We start from the raw sequence: 19,173 nt of genomic DNA on the forward strand, positions 1-19,173 counted from the left end.
CTTTCTAAAGCCTGGATTTTGGTGATCACATCTCTGTGGTATTTTAACATGTCCTCCTATTCTGTGTATTGTCTTCACATTGATGCTTAGATATAGAAGCTAGGTCAGCTTCAGGAATGGGTTTGTTGGCTGGGTGGTTGATTTTCACAGCCATATCATAAGGGGTGTGGAGTCCCTCTCTCCAGAGGCACAGATTGTCCACTGGTCTGGCTTTTTGCTCTGTTAGCAACCACTGATGATCATTGCCATTATTCGGTGGGGGGACAGCCAAATATTGATATTTTAAATTTATTGTTATGATCTAATTTATTAGCTGGAATATTTTTGTAAAAAGGAAATTGGCTTCATCCACTATTGTGTTGCCCTAAGGTACAGCTCTTCTAGGAAAGGCAGGACAAATGCTTTCTTCAGTCCTTTTATTCACTATTTCCTTTCTTCTTCTTCTTTTTCTAAAGGAGATATTTCTCTAAAATTCTCCAAAAGTAAAAGTATCTGTTTCTTTTTCTTTTTTTTAAGAGGATTTTTAAAAAAGATTTTACTTATTTATTCATAAGAGATACAGAGAAAGGCAGACACATAGGCAGAGGGAGAAGCAGGCTTCCTGGAGGGAGCCCGATGTGGGACTTGGTCCCAGGACTCCAAGATCACAACCTGAGCCAAAGGCAGATGCTCAATTGCTGAGCCACCCAGGTGCCCAGAAGTATCCGTTTCTATTGCTGGGTAACAAATTACCACAAATTTAACAGCCTATAGCAACCTGCTTTCGGTATCTCCCATTTCCTGTAGGTCAGGACTCAAGATGTGTCTGAGCAGCCTGTCCTCTGCACAGTCTCACCAGGCTGCAGCCAAGAAGTAGCTGGAGCTGTGGTTTCCTCAAAGACTCAGCTTGGGAAGGACCTGCCTCCAAGCTCACTCAGAGCATTGGCAGGACCCATTTCCAGGGGTTAGGAGACTGAGGGCCTTGCTTTAGGGGGCGAGTATGATTTGTCCACCAGTGTCTAATAATTTTGGTTTTCCATGTGTGTTTTGTATCGTTATGAACTTAGATACCTAAACATTTTTGATATTCCATGCTTATTTTTTGACTAAAGAATTCTTTGTAATCTGGGGCAAACTTCTTCCTTCCATCTTATTTCAAAGACAGATTTTTGTCCCCAAAACTTGGCCCCACAACCTCTGGATGTCGCATAAGCATTGTGGACAGTGCTGTCTCTGTGTGTTTCCCTGGCATGGTTTGTGATCTGCTTCCATCAGAATCAACTAAGGTGCTAATTAGAAGGGTGGGTGTCCCCACTCTGGCCCCCAAGATCAGCTCTTATAAATCTGGGGTGGAGGCCAGGCTTCTGCTTCTTGTAGGAGCCACCCAGTCATTCCAATGCATGCTAATATTTGAGAAGCTCTGACATCATAATCCCCAGTGTGAACATTCCTAAAATGTTAGACAGGAGGCTGTGAAAAACATGTGACTGTTTGTTGATATTTGTAACTTCAGTTCAACCAAAAGGAGTGACTTTAGCTAGATCTAGTAGAATACTTACTGATCAATCTTTCCTTTAGGAAGTGAACTCATGGGAAGTAAAAGTACTTTACTATGAAACATCTTGGGGAGAAATGTGTCAATTGTCGCCTGCTAGACTTCTTTTGCACATAAGTCAAGATCTGCTGCAAGCAGAAGAAAAATGCATACTTTCTGCTAAGACTAGGGACTGATTTCCACCATCAGAGCACGTCTCTGGTAAGTCATCTTAAAAAGAAGAACAAGGCCAGGGACGCATGGGTGGCTCAGCGGTTGAGTGTCTGCCTTTGGCTAAGGGTACGATCCTGGGATCCTGGGATGGAGTCCCACATTGGGCTCCCCACAGGGAGCCTGCTTCTCCCTCTGCCTGTGTCTCTGTCTCTCATGAATGAATGGGTAAAATCTTTAAAAAAGAAAAAAAAAAAAGAAAGAAAGAAAGAACAAGGCCAGAATGAGCCATCCAATGGAGAGGAACCTGTGCCACACTACAGATAGTCCTAATGAAAGCTGGATCCATTCTGAGCACCTCTGTCAGGAAAGAGAGATTTGCCAGACTCGGTTTGGTCATTTCTCTGAAAGCAGTCTGTAAAGCTTCATCATTTCATTTGGTGTCACGATCATGTGTGCTGTGATTTCCAGAAGCCCAAAAGCAGCTTCAGCTGACCTGCACAAGGCAGATTTCTCCTCGCCCCGCAGACTATAAGTCTCCTTGTTCACAAAGCAGTGATGTCTCACAAAGCCTTGAAGTCACTGAGGAGTTCACAAGCCAAAGTGACTTCCAGAGTTGGGCACAGAGACCTGTGGGTAGGCCTTGCCAACGTGGACAGGGTCAGCCCGCTTGGGCCAAGGTTGGCAGGTTGGGCACTGGGGCTTCCGAAAGCCCTGGAATCTCCTCTGCACTCCCTGTACCCACTGTTCACACCCCCACAGGCTGCCTCTAAGATATTGGAGCCTAAAGCCAGAGCACAACAAGAGGCCTGTCTACTGCAGATTTCAATATTTAAAATTCTGAAGTCGCACCAACAAACTGTTAAATGAAACAAATTTATCTTGCTATCTTGATAAATATACCTTCCTCATGACCCAGAATTCCTGGAAGTCCAAAGTTAGGGTCCTCAGACTCTTCCACGTTCCTGGTGGAACACAGCATCTGTGGCAAAGCTCCTCTTGGCCCTCGGCCCATGGTAGCCTCCCTGCTCCTCCTGCCTATCTGTTCTGCACCTCAAGGGGTCTCGTGTGCTCGTGCATGATATCCAGGCGGCCTAACCGTGCAGACCCACCCCACAAACATCCATCAAACAGCCAAGGCCACACTTTGGGGTCAGGGGCACCAAGGGCTATTCCTTCCATAGGAGGACAGGCTATTCAGGAAAGAGCCCACCCAGCACTGCACATGTCAGCTATTGAGAGTGTGGTCCAGAGGCAGGGGTCACAGGTTCTGGGTGGATGCAGCCCTTAACTGTAGACTCCTTGCTCTTTGGGGAGAGAGCCAGCCAAAGCACAGCCTCCTGATTTGTGGGGCCCGGGACATAAAGGTATAAGGGTGGTGGTACCTTTCCTTAGGAGCTTTACTTCTCAGAAATGAGTCAGGGGACAGGCTCCTACCAGACTGATCATCACTAACCTTGGCTGAGGAGATCAACCTTGTGAATGAGAACAGACACTTTCATTGAGGCAGTGTGCCTCTGACATGTTAGGACCATCATTCCTGCATGATCTGGGCTTTTCTGCAATTTCTGGTGCTTGGGTTCTTTGAGTTTCTTTCTTACATCTGGAAACGGTGGGAATAAGCCCCACTTTCATTATTCAGGTTAAAGGATATAATGGGGTCTGTGACATTGTTAGCACAATGTCTGGCATTTATTTTTTTTATTTTTTGAAAGATTTTATTTATTTATTTATTCGAGAGAGAGAGAGGCAGAGACATAGGCAGAGGGAGAAGCAGGCTCCATGCAAGGAGCCCAATGTGGGACTCAATCCTGGGACTCCGGGATCATGCCCTGGGCTAAAGGCAGATGCTCAACCACTCAGCCACCCAGGTGTCCCCAGTGTCAGGTATTTAAGCTACAAACATAGGTAGTTTTTTTAAAAAAAAAATAGGAGGTGGAGTGTCCATCAGTGCAGAGAAGGAATGCTCTGGAAAGAGACGGTGCCTGGTGAAGAACCATCACCTGCCAGGAATAGAGGGCTATAGGGGCAGACACGTCTCTTAGGCTTCTCTTTCGATAAGCATGGGAACATGGGCACAGGTGCCTGAAAGCTCCTGCAGCTCTTCATTTGTCGGGGAAACGGAACAGCAGAAAGGGCTACCAGCAGGTGACCCCATGGGAACTGGAGCCTCATCCTGCTGTGGAGCCTGAGAGTGGGCTGTTGCACACACTGCACAGTTGTCTTGTTGGAGGGCCAGGTGGGCTGAGGTTCATGACTGGCTGGTGCCTGGCCCCGGCCTGAGCCCAGAGGTGTCGGCGCACACAGTTGGATGTCAGGATGGCATGTGGTGAGGGAAGGCCAGGGGTACGACGGGCACTGGCCGCCGCTGTTACTCCACTGTGTTGTAGCAGATCCAGCCATCTGAGAAGAAGCTTCCCTCTGGTGACAGAAAACACCCTTAACTCTCAGATAGCCTATTAGTCTATAAGGGGAACAACTTCTTGCCCTTTTCTGATGTGTAAAGGCCAGCTGAGAGGCTCGATGAGGGAGCAGAAGAGTACTTTCCTACAAAGTCCTCCTGAGTTAAGTCCCTGGCATGATTCCTGCGTGCTGAGGGAGTGTAGGGCACGTGGGCTACAGTCCCAGACTCTACCACTAGCTGGCCCTGAACCACTCTGATCGTTAGCTCCTTAATTACAAGTTTGAGGAAAATGCAGTTGACCTTTGAACAACATGGATTTGAACTGCATGGGCACATTTATAAAAGGATTGATTTTAATTTAAAAAATTTTTATCAAAAAAAAATTTTTATCCTTTGCAAGCCAAGCAATTAAAAAATGTTTAATTTAAATTCAATTTGCCAACATACAGTATAATACCCAGTGCTCCTCTCATCAAGTGCCCTCCTCAGTGCCCATCACCAGTCACCCCAACCCCCCGCCCCCTCCCCTCCTGCAGCCCTTTGTTTGTTTCCCAGGGTTAGGAGTCTCTCGTGGTTTGCTTCCCTCTCTAATGTTTCCTCACTCAGTTTCCCTCCTATAAAAACAGTGCAATACCGAAAGTGCATTTTCTTGTCCTCATGATTTTCTTAACATTTTCTTTCCTCTAGTTTACTCTACTGTAAGAATATAGTATATGATACATACAACACACAAAATATGGGTCAATGACTTTTATGTTGTTAGTGAGGTTTCCAGTCAACAATAGGCTATTAGTAGTTAATTTGGGGGGAGTAATAAGTTACATGTGGTTTTTCAACTATGCGGGGTGTCAGTGCTCCTAACCCCTGTGCTGTTCAAAGGTCAACTGTGATGACTTAATATGTTTGTTGTTGCTTAAGAAGGTGTGAGCCCAGAAGAGCCTTCTGTAGGGGGGAAGTTTGCCTGCATGTGTACAAAGCTCAGGCCCAGGAAATTCACTTCCTCTTGACTATGTCTCTCGTCCCAGCCTGCTTCTCCAAAGGTCCTGCCGCATGAACCTCAGCAAATGTCATGGGATCGAGTCCCAGGGCTATGGGAGTAGTTTGGAGGTTGTGATAGACAAAGTCAAAGGTATCTGTATCTTAACCCCCACAACCTGTGAGTATCTTATGCTACATGGTGAGGGAAGACTAAGATCACAGACGAAAATAAGTTTGTTGGTCAGCTGAACTCAAGATGGGGAGATATTTTGGATTATCTCGAAGCCGCAATGTGATCAAAAAAGGTCCTTGTAAGTGAGGGAAGGAAGTAGGAGGGTCAGGATGATGCAGCAGGAAAAACACTCAAACCTCCAGTGTTGGCTAGGAAGACAGAAGGGGCCATGGGCTAATGGATACAGGCAGCATTTAGAAGCTGGGGGAGGCAAGGAGATGGTTGTCAGGAGTCTATAGGAGACATGGCCCTGCTTACATCTGGATTTTAGCCTCATGAGTCCCATTTCAGACTCTGACCTCCAACACCTTAAGATAACATATCTGTGTTATTTTGAGCAACTAACTCATGCTAATTTGTTACAGTAGCCACTGAGAGCTAATATAAGGGTCTTTCCTTTAAAGATACCAGAATGAGAGCAACTGTGTCCAGCTCCCCTCTTTAAAGCCAACCAAACACAATAAGAAAAATGAGTATCAGAAAACTCCATCTAAGAAACTAAGGCACAAAGAACTTCAAAGTACAAGGTTGGAGAAAATCACCAGCTATCAAATTCAATGAAAAACCATATGTGTGTGTGCGTGTGTCTGTGTGCGCATGCCAAAGAAAAGAGGTAAGCAAGATAAAAACACTTTTTTTAAAAAATAAAAAACGATGGCTATAGTTGAAATCACATGGATATTATCCAACTTATGCTGACTGCACATGTTTGGATGCATAGATATGTAAGCACATTATGAAGGAGAAATTATTAATAGTGTCATCTCAGAGTAATGGAACTTGGCATGATTTCTACTTGAAATTTTTTTAACTTTTATTTTATTCTTCATTTTAAAGCATTAACTATAGTTTTTACATACAACTCCCTCCAAACTATTATTATAATAAGGAAACAAAAAAAAAAAGGAAGCTCAAAGCACAAGGGTAGAAATAAGATGAAGAACTAACACGAAAAGCAGATGAATTTAAGTAATTTGGGAAGTATATTTTGTTTAAAACTGTGTAAACAAAATAGACTGGCTGTTACTCTGGAAACATAGTATCTGTATTTTTCCTTATCTAGGAAAAAATACTTGTGACTTCAAAAGAAAAAGAATATCTAAACAGACAAGTTGCCATGAAACAACTGAGAATGTTACTGAAGGTCTGTTCACCTCCACTGAGGTCCAGATAATTTTTATGAAATGTCACGAAACCCTCAAATTTAAGTAACAGATAATTCCAATGCATTGTAAATGTTCTAGGTAGATAAAAAGAGAAAGCTATGTAATTACTTTTATTCAGCAAATATGATGCCAAGTCCTGAGAAAACACAAAAATCAAACAATAGACAATCTTTTTATGACCATTAATGAAAACATCATAAGTGAAATACTAGCACATACCATCCGGGAATACATTAAAGAAGACAGGAAACCCCACCATGTAGGGTTCCTCCTCAAAATGCAAGCATGGGCCAAGTTAGGGAGTCAATTACCATTCATATAACTTTATGTCTGACTTAGCAGAGCCTGAGGCAGGCATTCTTACACAGATGCTTTCTCAGGAGAGCTCTAAGGGGCAGGAGCAGGTAGGAGACACAGGGTGAATAGGAGTTTCCTCTGGAGATCAGCTTGGGTCTGATCCGAAGGGGCCCTGAGGGTGATTTGCACCCCTTGCCTGTTCCAGCTGGAGGCCCAGGTACTCCTGGTGCTCTGTAACTGTCCCAGCCCCGCCACGGTGTGGGCTGTCCCCGCCTCCAAGGGATCTCTGGGAAAAGGCTCTTGGGGTCTGAGAGGTGACAACAGTGAGCCCTTGGGGACTGCCACTTCCAGCAGCCGGCAGATGAGCACACCCAGCTTGAACGAAGATCTCAAGTGCGGGACTCGGAAGTGGGGGCTCTACCTGCATCTCCTACTAAGTCAAAAGAGAAAAGACATGCAATCATTTTCATGATCTTTTTCAGGATCAGCAGGCATTTGATGAAATTCAGCATATTTCTGATTTTAAAAATCAACGGAATAGGAGTAGATATTTGTTTCCACAACATGATAAAAATGTTTTGATAAAAATGCATGCTTCATGATGAAATGCTAATAACATTCCCATAAAAGCCTCAAACAAAAATGTCAACTAATGTCACGCGATAGAACATATTCTTGAAGTGCTCTTTAGTGAAATTAACCATAGAAGAAATATTGAGGTCAAAAATACAAGTGAGGAGGTGAGTTATTATGTTTGCAGGTAAAATATATTATGTATGAAATAATAAAAATAACTGAAAAATTATTTTAGATAATGAGTAGTTCAGTCAAGTGCTTGGCTACAGATTTAATTTGCAAAAATCAATAACTTTATAAAAACCAAAAGCAGTTGGATAAAATGGACAAAATATATCCCATTTATATAGCAAATAAAAAAAATTTAAAAACTCCAAAGAAGAAAAAATGATCCTTGTGATGAAAACTTAAAACACCAAAGAGAAAAGAAAAATGAACAGTATGACTACATGGAAAGATATTCTCTCTTCTGGGGTTGAAAATCCTTCATATTATCGACTTGAAACTGTTCTCCAGTTGATCTATATGTTCATGATTGTCTAAATAAAAATAGAAAGATAGTTTAGTTTCAACTAGATAAGCTGGGTTTTATCTACAGGGAGTTCCTACAGAAAAGGAAAGGCAAGGGAAATAAAAGGATCAAGAGGAGATTCAGGCACAGAAAATTCAGATGTCAGTGTCATAGACGTTGGAGGTGTAAGCGATGTGGTGGTTTGGTGTATGGACAGATACACGGGCCAATGAAGAGAACTGAGAGCAGAATATTCCTGAATAATATCAGAGCTTCTTTTGTAATGAAATGGCATTTCAAATACATACAGCAGGAAGATTTTGTCAGTAAATGAAATTAGAGAAGTAGATAACCATCTGGAAAAACACTAAATGAAATCTATAACTTTCCCCATCGATCAAAATAGACTCCAGATGTAACAAAAAATAAATATAATGTAAAACTGTGAAATGATGGGAACACGCAAGCATTCTCTTATAGGTGTGTGATAAGAAAAACTCTGCTCACATAAAATACAAATTCGGAAGCCATAAAAGACGTAGGTAAAAAATTTAAGTAGATAAACATTAGAATTGTCTGGAAACTAAAAAGAAATATCATAAATGAAGTCAAAAGGCAAATGACAAACTGAGGGAAAAGGATGCACACACACAGCTCACAAAGGGTTAACTTTAGAGCTATCTATTACATTTTAGTTAAAAAAAAAAAACCAACACACTAGAATCTTAAATAAACTCCATCCATCTATGTTCCCTACTAAAAAAAAAAAAAAAAAAAAAAAAGGAGTTTGCTGGGGTCTGACTAATGGCATGTGCTATGACTAAATTATCCAACACAGACTTGAGAATCAAGTGCCAGAGCTGTTGGAGCTGATAAGGAACAATCTCCAAGACATATTTCTAAGTGACAAAGTGTGCGCATGACAGGACTGCACATATATGGACATGTTTATATTTGAAGAGAAAACCGTGGAAGGATGTACTGGGAGTCCTTCCGACTGGGACCCTGTGGGAAGGAGGAAGCCTGGAGCTCTGGAAGAGGAAGGGAACTAATTTCATTGTATTCCTGTAAATAAGGCTGGAACTTCAAGTCGCATACATATGTGCACATCCACTTTTTAAAACTTGCTAGTTCTGCAGAAAGTCTCTGGGAAATACATGGCCTCCGGCACTTGCCACAGGTGCCAATAGGCCTCGCACCGTCGGAGGAGGGTGGCCGCCAAGGGAGCCCAGTGTGAGCCACCGTGGCCCTCCCACGGAATGGGGGTTGAGCTGGCAGGCACCCCTGGGAGGCCCCGCCACGTATCTGTCCTCTGAGCCACGTCAAGGTGAGCTCACAGGAAACCAAGTCACTGGTTGCTCTCTGCAGACCTGGCCTTGCGGAAGGCTCCTAGAAATCCTGCCCCGTGCATTAGCTTTCCTGCTAGTGAGAAGGCAGACTTCTTGGGTCCAAGGGCAGGTGAGCAGCTTCCAGGAAGGAGAGGACATGGGGGCATGAGCCCCCTGGCAGGCACAGGGTTCATGGTTAGCCACGCCCTGGCGGGAGGCAAAGGCCACACATCACAGTGCCAGCCCCGCTCTCAGGACTGAGGGCCCCTCTGTGCCTGGGACCTTGCTCCTTTTCTCCCACCACGCAGATTGCACAGTGCCTGGCTAAGGCACTTGGGTGAAAAGAACGTAATTTAGCAATTTGGTTCCACCCCCATTTTTCCTCCAAACGTGGGGCCTTGTTTCCAAATCTGTAGATACTGTTTCTCATCCTGAAGAGGATGGGTGTCAAGGCCCAACCCTTTCCCCAGTCAAAAGCACAGTATCCTTTAAAACCTAGCTCAGATCTAAGGACCCCAAGACTTTTCCTGACACACCTCCTTCCCATCTTCTCCCAGACTCTAGTCACATTTTCTCTTCAATTGATCAAGCTCTGTCTTGATTTTCTTAACCTAGTCATGAGAGCAACACTGCTTTTTAAATCTCAAAGCCCCGTGGCTTAGTGAGGCCTTCAGGCTGCCAGTGAGTGGGACTGAAGTGAGGGTAGGAGCAGGACCTCTGGGGAGTTTTAAAGACATCCTGGCTCAGACAGGTGGATGCAGGGCTGGTCCAGCGCAACATGAGGAAGGAGTCCAAAGGTGTGCCACTTACCTGTCCCCTGTCTCTGCTGGAAGGAAAGGCCCCTAGAGCTCAGAGCATCAAGGAGTCGGTAACTCACTGAGGAGGGCGCAGTGAGTGAGAAAGAGGAGCACCAAGTGGGACGCCTCTGTCGTGATGCATTTCAGATTCAGAGTGGCAGGGCGTTCACCTCTGTTGTGTGCAGCAGAATCTGGAAACCCCCCAAGTCTCCTCAATAGCAGAATAGATTTAAAAACCTTGGCACGTTCACCCAGGGGGACACTTAACCAGGACATGAAGTCCAGCCGTCGACCACCGCGTGCAGTGTGGCACGGTCTCACAAAAACCGCTGGGCAAAGGAAGCTGAGGCAAGAGCGCACGCCTCACGGCTCTGTAGGTGGGACCCCCCAAACTGACCGTCTCCACTGTCGGGGTCCAGAGACACTATCTTGAGGTGACAATGTTTGAAGGGGGGCCAGTGGTCCCTGGCATGGGGGCCTTCTTTTTCTTGCCTTGGGAGTGAGTGGGTTTGGGGAGTGAGTCCAGCTGCTGAGAACCCAGCAAGCTGCTGCGTTACGGCGTGTGCCCTTTCCCAGAGGTGAGTTACACTGCAGAGAGGGGTGATAGTGCACAAAGGAAGTTACCTGTTCTGCCTTCTCAGGAAGCATCTCACCCTTCCATCCCCCACCCACCACTGCAAAATTCACCCAGCACTCCTCTGAGTGGGCTTGGCACCGTGGAGAGGAAAAATGGTGCTGATGTCATAGGCTTTCCTTGTTATTTTAACTCGCCTTTCATTATTTTTTGTTCTTGCTTTAAATGAGCTCTTTTTTTTTAAACTTCCTTCCCGGCATTTGAGTCATTTCCCAAGGTTTTTGTCTGCTTTAGATAAGGAACTTAATACCCAAGATGGACTGTAACTTATACATTTTGTTTCTCCAGGGGCTTTCTACCCAGATATAGACATGAATTTGGGAGAAAATCAGGTATGAAGTCAACAAGCAGAGTTTGCAGCAGGGCAGGACTCTAAGTATGATCAACTTCACCGAATCTCCTGATACAAAGAATCGTGCTGTGTACAGACGAAAGCTTACTTTTCATGACATGAAGGATCCTGTGATTTGAGGAAGGTACTTTCTTTTTTTTTTTTTTTTTTTTTGTATTTTTTTTTATTGGAGTTCGATTTGCCAGCATGTAACACCCAGTGCTCATCCCGTCAAGTGCCCGCCTCAGTGCCTGTCACCCAGTCACTCTGTTCCCCCGCCCTCCTCCCCTTCCACCACCCCTTGTTTGTTTCCCAGAGTTAAGAGTCTCTCATGGTCTGTCCCCCTCTCTGAAATATCAGAGAAGAAGTTACTTTCAACTGCCTCCCATTTTCCAGCAATCCCAAGGGAAGCACGAGTGCTCCGAGGTCCCGCAGCTGGTGAGGGCAGGACCTGGTTAAAGCCCTGGGTTTCTTGCCTCCACAGTGTCTTCCTTTTCTGATTCACAATCCTAGTATCAGCCCGGATCAGAATCAGCATAAGTGAACATACGCTCTGGCACGAAGAGAAAAATCTCATGAGCTGGCATGATGGGAAAATGAGACAGTTACCGCTTTGCCATTGTTTGCTGATGGATAAAATAACACACCCCATTCCTGGCTTTATCCCCACCCTATTATAAGGATTCCTGACAGCATGGGATGTCCAAACCGGCCTTCAATTTCCCCTGCTTGCCCCCCTGACCCTTATCTGGCCCTCAGTATCCCAGACTTCCCCCCCGTAAGGGAAGTCCACTCCTGAGCTTGTGGAGTTACCCACACCCCACTGGTGGTGGATATGCCATGGGAATTGCAAAAATGTCATATAGATGTAAGAAGTGGGCATGGTGGGGGTCAGCAAACTATGGCCTATGGAGCAAATCCTGCCTGCTGCCTGTTTTCGTAAATAAAGCTTTATTGGAACACAGCCATGCCCATCTGCTTGCATATTGTAAAGTGCTTTTGAGCTACAAAGACAGAACTAAGCAGTTGTGACAGAGTCCGTGTGGCCTGCAAAGCTAAACATATTCATTACCTGGTTCTTTATAAGAAACATTGATGGCCTTGGCCAGTATAGAGATAGCTAAGTTATTTGTCTCGGTGTTGTGCTAACACTTTAACAGAACCTTGTGGAGATAATGGCTGCAGAGGTGTGGCTGCTGTGCTGACAGTTGGAGGCCTCCTCGTGGGTTAATGGAGGTCACGTTGCTTACTGGTCCTTTGGTGGCCCTCACAGACATGTTCGATGGCTTCTTGTACTTCCCATACATTGAGCTTGCCCCCTTCCTTTCTAGGGCCTGTAGCTCGGTCCTACCATGAAGCTGTGGGGCACCAGGGGACCAACTCTGGCCTCAGTTCTGAGACAGTAGTGGCTGCTGGCAGGACTTGGTGAATGGGTTTGGCTTGTCTGGAGCTAACAGGTGATGGAGCAAATTCCACCTAGATTTTATGCGTGTGTGAATAAACTTGTGCCCAAGACCCTCTCCTTTTAAAAAAAAAAAAAAAACTTTTAATTTGGAGATCCTTGTACATTGACATACAGCTTGTAAGAAATAGCACAGAGGGATCCCATGTTCCCTTTACTAAGTCTTCCCACTGGTAACATCTCGTAGAACCATAACACAATATCACAACTGGGATACTGACAGTGATGCAGTCAAGATAGAGCATTTCCATCATCCTTGATCCAGGGACGCCTCCTGTCCTTTTACAACCATATCCACTTGCCTCCCACCCCCACTGCCACCATGGCAACCAAAAGTTTTGTCTTTCCTTGCTGAAATTTAATCATTTCAAAATTAGTATATACACGGAACTATACAGCATGTGACCCTGGAGACTGGCTTTTGTCCTTCGGCATTATTCTCTGGAATTGACAAGTGTGCCAATAGTTCTTACCTTGTTATTACTGAGTTGTATTCATGTATTGATGGACAGCAGTTTATCTAACCATGCACCAGTCGAAGAACATTTGGGTTCTTACTCGTTTTGGACTATTATGAATAAATCTGCTATCGACATCTATGTACAGGTTATTGTGTGAACATGGAATTCATACAGCAGTCTCAGAGGGGCTGGACTCAGACAGGTAGGATTCAGGCGGATGCCCTTTCCTGATAGTCTCCAAACACATGTGGCTTGTTAGGTCGAAATGAATAATCACCCATCCCTGAGGGATGTTTACCTGGGTGCCGCCCTTCTGTCAGCCTCAGGTCTGTGTTAGAATTCTGCCTTCTCCATAACTCCTGGCCCATCAACACTCCTGATGCCATCATCAGGCTTGGTCCCACCATTTCTCCTGGTCCCAACACTGTTCCTGACCCCACCAGCACTCCAGTCCTCTGAGCACTGGAACCAGGTCACATTCTTACTCCCGGTTCCATTGTCCCTCCTGATCCTACCATTATTCCTACTCCCATCATCACTCCTGGTTCCTCTGCCACCCTTGGTCTCATCATCAGCCCTGGTCTTGTCATGACCTTGGATCTCATCTCCTGGTTTCACCATCACTCTCTCTCCTGGTCCCCTCATCCCTTCTGGTCCTATCCTCATTTCTGGTCCCATCATCCCCCCTGGTTCCACCATCAACCCCGGTCCTGTCATCATTCCTGACTCTGTCATTCTTGAGTGCATCATCACTCCTGGTCCCATCATCAACCTTGGTCCCACCATCACTCCTGGTTGTCCATCATTCCTGGGTACACCATCCCCTAGTTTCACCATCAACCCTAATCCTGCCATCACTCCTGGCTCCTCTGTCATTCCTGGGTACATCATCACCTCTGGCTCTACCATCACTCCTGACCTCACCATCACTTCCAATTCTTCCTTCATTTCTGGGTGCATCATCACTCCTGGTTCCACCATTGCTCCTGCTCCCATCATCACTCCTGGGTCCTCTGCCATTCTTAGTTCCTCTATAACTCTTGGTTCTACCATCACTCCTGGTCCCATTATCACCCCTGAGTGCATCATCATTCTTGGGTCCATCATCACACCTGGTCCCATCATCACTCCTGGCTCCTTGGTCACTCTCGAGTGCATCATCATACCTGGCTGTATCATCCCTTTTTGCTCCTTCATCAGCTTTAGATCCTCCATTGACTATTATTCCTCACTCCTCCATCACTCTTCCAAGTTGGTCTTGGGTGCGGCATTCCAGCTCAAAGAGGATTGCCATTACTCATCCCACCATGTGATCTTGGGAGGACCTCCCTTGCAGGTGAGTAAGAGGATTAATGAGACAAAGTGTGAAAAAGCACTTTGAACTCCCAGTTATCATAGGTGTGTGTTCTGCTCAGATGTCCTGCTCAGCCTAAGGGCTTTGTGCATGGCAGTGTACAAAATTATCCAGGTAAATGCTAGCTGCTAGGAAAGAAGTTTCCACTGGAGCTACAGTTATGTTCTTCTCTGGAGGGGAAACCACAGCTCTGTTCAGTGAGTGTATGTTGAGTACTTAGGCTCTTCCAGGACTTAGAGTTCTCAATGTGGTATAGGTGTGTGTGTGTGTGTGTGTGTGTGTGTGAGACAGAGAGAGAGAGAGAGAGAGAGAGAACCCTGCCACCCTGCCCAGGCCTCACTGACAGTGAATCTGATTTACTTGGCCCAGGCTGGGGCTTGGCACTGAGGTTTGTCACACCCCCACGGTGATTGTCATGTGTGACTGAAAATGAGCATCATGCCCAGCATCACCACAGGAGCCAGGGGAAGTGGTGCTTGGAGGTTTTCAGTCCCTGGTCTGCCTCCTGGCAGCCTTAGGGATGCATTTTGTCTCTGCCTTGACCCTCCTGCTTTTGAAGGTGGTAATATTCAATCTGAACACTTCACATCAGAGAGACTTTGCTCCAAATGGGGATGCCTTAAAGGATGATGAAAACTGAGTGTGACCAGATGGCTTTCTTCTTGCTGTTTCCTCTTCTGTACTTGTTCTAATCATCACCTTTGTGTTGATGTTATTCCTTTAAAAGCATTTTACAGTGTATTTCAGACAGTGGGCTTTAATGTTTTATAAAAAGTCACACAATAAGAAAGTCACCACTTGAGTGGTAGACCTTGAAAATAATATCTCAATGTCAACCCTACTTCAGAAATCTAAGAACCCTGATGTTAGCAAAAGAAGGCAAGCACAATGGGATCCTTGGTGTGTCTTCCAGGATGCACTTATGCCCATGACCACAGGATGGTGGAGATAGAGAAAGCAGCCTTTACACAACTTGTGAGTAGGGGTCTGGTGGGCCATGGTGAAGGCCAGCATAAGGAAGTCATGAATTCTCTTTCATTCCCGTTTACGAATGGAGGAACTGCAAGCAGAAGGGGCCAGGAACCAGCCCAGCAAACTTTCCCCTATTGTTTTTAAATTTGAACATATCTATCTCTTTCTGAAAAGTAAATACCTGAGACAAGTTGGCAATGTGCTTCCTAAATGTCCATTGGATTTCCCAGCTGAACAGGCCTTCCCCTGCTTGATCCCACTTCTCTCCATGCTCACCCTAGAGATTCATCAGTTAATTCACCAAATAGTTACTACTCCTTGTAACAGGCACCAGGGACCAGTGATGACAAGAAAGACAAGTTTCCAGCTCTGTTGGGTTTACAGTTATTAGAGGGAGACACTGTGAATCACATGCCTATGTGAAGTTACAAATATACGAAGTTTCAAGAAGAAGAGGTGCAATGTGGGGAGGCTTGCTCTGACAGCAAATAACAGGGAATTTGGATCTACTCTGAGAGGATGGGCACAGCTTCACCAACACTTAAAGAAGTTAAACAGGTTAACTGGTTTACTAGTTTATGTGTATGTAGGCATGTCTATGTGTGTGCATCAGAGTATGTCTATGTATGTGTATAAGAGTGTATGTGTATGTGTGTCTAGGCATGTGTGTACTGTGAATAGGCATGTGTGTATATGTGTGCATACAAGGGCATATGTATGTGGGTCTGTGTATATAGGAATGCGTAGGTATTGTAGATATGTGTGTAGGTATGTGTATAGGAATGTGTGTCAGTGTATTTATATGCATGTGTATAGAAGTGTATGCATGTGAATATGTGTAAGCATGTATAGGAGTGTGGATATGTGTGTATATGGGGGAGCATGCATGTGTGCATGTATAGGAGTGTATGCATAGGTTTGCATGGCATATGTATGTGTAGATGTGTGTATAGGTATGTATGTAGGTGTGCATGCATGGATGTGTGTAGATGTGTGTGTAGGTATGTGTAAAAGACTGTGTGTGCAGGCATACGGGTGTGTAGGTGTGCATGCATGTGTGTGGGTGTGTATAGGACTATGTAAGGATGTGTATGAGTGTGCAGGTATACACACATATATGTGTATAGGCATGTGTATAGGAGAGTAGATGGGCATGTGTGTAGGCGGGTGCAGACATGCATGCATGTATGAGTGTGTACGTGTGTGTGTGTAAGCAGGCTGTTGTGCATAGCTTGCAAATGCCCTGTGGGAGGAGGACCCGGCAGCCCCCAGAGCTACGGTTGGAGGATGCAGAGATAAGAATAGAAAGGAGGAAAGTACCAGGACTAACCAGGCCATGTTAGGGTTTTGGTTTTCCTCCCAAGAGCAGTGGGAAGCTGCAGCATTTTGTTGTGGCATATGTGTGTGGAGGCGGAAGAAGAAAGGGCCAGGGTCATACTTTAAAGTGATTTTCCCTTCCAGCAGGAGCGTGAGAGGCAAGAGCCGAAGAGGCCTCCCATCAGGAGCCCAAGGCAGAGGTCCCCCTGAGCAGTGGTGGGAGTGCAGCACGGGAAGTGACTGTGCAGGGAGAAGAAGGCCAGTTTGGGCTCGATGGCATCTATGAGATGTCGGGCGAGGTGGAAGGTAGGCAGGGTCCCTGTGCATCCTGTGTAACTGTGTGCTTCAGGGGGCCGGGCAGAAAGTGATCACAACTTTGGTCTTGCTGACTTGGAGTAGTCCAGGTGAGAAGCAGGTAGCTGGGTCAGGAATGGGGGTGTTTGTGGGGGTGAGGTCATGCAGGGAGACACAGGGACCCAGGAAGACAGCCACCGGGAGAAGAATCTACGGGGATGCGGACTACCTGGTGTCCTTGAACAGAGGATTTCAGAAGAAAGTCAGAAGGTTGAGTAATTGAGGACCCCATGGGCTTGGGTCACCCATGGAGGTTAGACCTTAGTGGGAGCAGCTTCAGGTCATCACAGAGGCAGAAAAGAGAGAAGTGAGAATGGCAGGAAAGCAGAGGTGACATGCAACACTGTGAGGACCACAGTGGGGGCAGGAGGCAAGGGGACATCGGCCGGGGTGGGGACACGCTGTCCTGTAGGCACATTTTCGCAGCATGTTTCAGGTGGGTGCAAGGACCTGGGGAAGCCAGCCTTGCCTACTGCTGACTCACCCTTTTCAGGCTGTTCCGTGGAGCTGAAATGTCCACTACTGCTCTGTACCTTCACGAGTCATTTTGCTGCTCCAGTTTCTTCTTCTGTGGAGAAGAAATCCACAGAAAACCTCTACCGGAGCAGGTCACCCACATCCTTTATGACCCTACATTGATCCATTGAATGATACAGTTTCCTGGTAAAGCAAATGACTGTCCTTTTGCACCCCTACTGCCTCTAACTTGAAATGTAGAGTTGAATGGAAATACATATGTTTCCGAGAACTCTATGGAACCAGCTGGTTTTGCAATGTGACAACCCAATTCCTGCAAACTTGTCACCATTTAAAATTATAATTGTCTGGAGGGGCTCAGAGATGAATCACTAACACATCAAAGTCACTTCTGCCTTTTCCAAGTGTGTGCTTGCTGGATCCCTCAGGTGGAGTGCCAGGAGCCTCTGGGTGTTCCAGATTTAACTTTTTTTAGGAAATCATGGGGAACTGTCCATCTGTGTGATGTGGCAACATTGTGTTTCATCCCAAACAGGCTCCCATCCTGCTTCCAGGGTGGTTCTGAAGTGGCTTCTGGATGTTGGAACCTGCAGCAGCCTGGTGTCTCACCTTCCTCTCTGCCACCCACTTCATCCCCATGCAAAACAGGAAGGTGGTGGCAGGTGCAGGCACCAGGTCTCTAGCCAGCTCAGGCATGTGTGCCATGGCCCCCTCTATGCTGTCTACTGCTCCCTGCTGTCACTGGGCCCCGAGGGGCAGGCAGGCTGTTGGAACATAGACAAGCAGACAAGAGCTGGTCTTTCCAAACATGTCTATGCTGGCAGTTCCATGCCACCATCTGGAATATCTGCCCATATAAAGAGCCATCTCCCTCACTGTCAGCCCCTGGCAAGGGAAGGCCTACTTTTCCATGAGCAATAGCCCCACTGGGAGACTTTTCTCTCTTTCCTCTCTTTCAGTAAGGGTGGTGGAAATAGCTTGACCCTGAGAACTGATGTGTGGGGATTTGCTTTGGCAAGCAGTCAAAGCTCTGCACACCCGGGAAGCACTTGAAAGGTTTCTAGGTCAGCTCTTGTCCCACAGGTAAAATCTTTAGGACTCAAAAATCTGGAATGAATGCTTTTGACTGCAAGTAATAGCCAAAGTATAGGTAGTTCAAACAATCAAAAATGCTAATCATTCCATGTAATGAGTCTCAGGTGGGGTGATTTCAGGGTCGGCTAACGCAGCAATTCAGTGATGCCTTTAAGGTCCCAGGTTCCTTGTCATCTCTTATTTTCCACTTTCCCAGGCATGCCAACTTGTCCTGACCCCAGCAACTTTGTAGACCAGTGCTCACACAATCATTCAAGAGGACAGGAGGACCTTTTTCACATCTCTGTTTGAGGGCAAGTGGCTATCGCTCTCCTCCTTCACACCACGTGGGCAGCCTGTGTCACAGGTCTGTCTGCCTTGATTCAGATGTTGGTCAGGGTGATGGGCATGTTGTCAGCTCAGGCCGGGATAAAGGAATCTCTGAGGATCTTCTGGAGCTTATTGCCAACAGATACACAACAGAGTTCCTCTCCAGAAGAGTAAGAAAGAACATCTGTTGGAGAGGCATCAAGGAGTCATAGGATGTGTTTAGAAGGACAGCCCACGCCTCACTTCATATAGAGAGAAGGACAAAATTTTGGATAGACCCCAGGTGACTTTCAGCTGAAGAATGATCACAGCTTTAGGTAGAAGATAGGTGGGTTACCAGGATGCTGTTTAGTGGAAGTGAGGCCCCAGGGCTACCGAAGCCAGCACAGCAGCACCTCTGAGCATGGTTGCCATGAGGCCAGCATTGCTACACA

At 45.9% G+C, this 19,173-nt stretch overlaps 2 long non-coding RNA genes across 2 annotated transcripts; one reads left to right on the forward strand and one right to left on the reverse strand.

Moving 5' to 3' along the window:
• Positions 1 to 1,448: 1,448 nt before the first annotated feature.
• On the forward strand, positions 1,449 to 12,101 carry LOC111092131. Its single transcript, XR_005377443.1, has 4 exons — positions 1,449 to 1,735; positions 5,703 to 5,911; positions 10,896 to 11,083; positions 11,423 to 12,101. It is a non-coding gene; the product is annotated as an uncharacterized LOC111092131 (long non-coding RNA).
• Positions 6,540 to 10,117, reverse strand: LOC119865607. The gene is made up of 2 exons (XR_005377452.1): positions 9,987 to 10,117; positions 6,540 to 7,191 (listed from the first exon to the last, which is right to left on the reverse strand). It is a non-coding gene; the product is annotated as an uncharacterized LOC119865607 (long non-coding RNA).
• Positions 12,102 to 19,173: the final 7,072 nt, after the last annotated feature.

The sequence above is a fragment of the Canis lupus genome, chromosome 24 (genome assembly GCF_011100685.1).
Source record: "Canis lupus familiaris isolate Mischka breed German Shepherd chromosome 24, alternate assembly UU_Cfam_GSD_1.0, whole genome shotgun sequence".
Taxonomy (NCBI): domain Eukaryota; kingdom Metazoa; phylum Chordata; class Mammalia; order Carnivora; family Canidae; genus Canis; species Canis lupus.